The sequence below is a fragment of the Chrysochloris asiatica genome, unplaced genomic scaffold (genome assembly GCF_000296735.1).
Source record: "Chrysochloris asiatica unplaced genomic scaffold, ChrAsi1.0 scaffold00001, whole genome shotgun sequence".
Taxonomy (NCBI): domain Eukaryota; kingdom Metazoa; phylum Chordata; class Mammalia; order Afrosoricida; family Chrysochloridae; genus Chrysochloris; species Chrysochloris asiatica.
In genome coordinates this window covers 24,438,633-24,440,216 of record NW_006408519.1, presented here as the reverse complement: position 1 = coordinate 24,440,216, position 1,584 = coordinate 24,438,633, and the positions used below count along the sequence as shown (strand labels likewise).

At 44.3% G+C, this 1,584-nt stretch overlaps 1 pseudogene; it reads right to left on the bottom strand.

Annotated features, from left to right (window-relative positions):
- Positions 1 to 223: 223 nt before the first annotated feature.
- On the bottom strand, positions 224 to 1,157 carry LOC102839974 (annotated as a pseudogene).
- Between the last annotated feature and the right edge of the window lie 427 nt (positions 1,158 to 1,584).

Here is a 1,584-nt window from a genome sequence, read left to right as displayed (position 1 = left end):
TTATTACAAATACGGCAGGCAAAGTGATCTAGAACATTGGCTGTACTGAAGTTCAGTCGAAACTGTGCTAAATGGTCATCATTAGTGTGACACATTTTGGTCCATGATGTGGCTTCATGCAAGACAGAGCCCAATTTGTTACAGGAACACATAGATTATGATTGCTTTTTTTTTTTTTTAATATATATATACATATACAAAGGCAGGTTTTCCCTAGAGTAATTTACAGGAAGTAGTCAGGAGTGTGCCTGGTTACATGAGGCTCTCCACGACGAACGAGGTGCTGGGTCAAACTGAAGGAAGGAGTATTTTAAAGTGTCATCTAGTTCCATGATAGCAGCCTGGTTCCCACAGAGGTAACAGTAATTGGGTGCACTGAAAATGGTAACCACATTCCGATCATGACACCAATTATATCCCTCCATTACAAGTTGGTGAGCCCGAGAAACCAGTGTGAGACCATTGGCATGGTTAAAGGTCTCAGAAATGTCTTGTTCAAAAGTGTAGCCATCACCACGTGGAGAAATACCCCACCCACCACGACCACCTGGATCTGACCACAGCAGATCACACAATGGACCCTCATGTGGAACTTCCTGTAAAGGATCCTGGGCTCTTACATGATCCAGTGTATGCATGGATGGAGAGAGGCCACCATGGAGGCAGAATAGCTGTCCAGCTGCTAAAGCCCTAAGTGGAAGATACTCACATAGATCTGTAAAATATTTCCAAACATTGGCATTTCCATATTTTCGCAGACATTCATCATAAAAGCCATATATTTGGGTAATTTGTCGGCTTTCGTGGTTTCCTCTCAACATTGTAATGCGTTCTGGATAATGTACCTTTAATGCCACAAGAAGAGTCACAGTCTCCACCGAATAGTAACCTCTGTCTACATAGTCACCCATGAATAGATAGTTTGTATCTGGTGATTTTCCACCAATTCTAAAGAGTTCCATAAGATCATGGAATTGACTACGAACATCTCCACAAACGGTAACAAGACAACGAACCTCTAGCACATTTGATTCTCTTGTTAAAATTTCCTTAGCCTTTTCGCACAGTGTCCGCACTTGGTTCTCGTTCAGTTGTTTACACTCGTTCAGCTGCTCGACCCACTGGTCTGGCTCTTTGGTGAACACCTTGTCCTCCATGGCAGCAAGATCCCTTCCCTGGTCGATTCCCGCCCCCCACCCACTCACCCCCCACTCCGAACGCGGCTCCCTTTTCCCACTGCCTACACCACCGCCAGTTCCTGGCCGGAGAAGAATGAGGCTAGCTCTCCTTTTGTTTTTAAAGGTTACTCAGCTGTTGAGTTGAGAAGAGATTGAAGAAGCAGCCATAGTGGGAAAGACTAGTTAAGAGGCTACAATAATCGTCAAGTCTAGAGGTGACTGTGGCCAATAAAAGGGTAGTAGAAGTGGAGGTGGGAAGAAGCGGGCACTTCCTAGATTTATTTGGAGGAAAGTGCCAACAGAATTTCTGGAGAGATTGAATGTGAATGTGGAAAATGGCAGGCTTTCCCCAACGTTATTACCCCATGTGAATGATTTGCTTTTCTTTTCTGTCTCCTTCACTTTG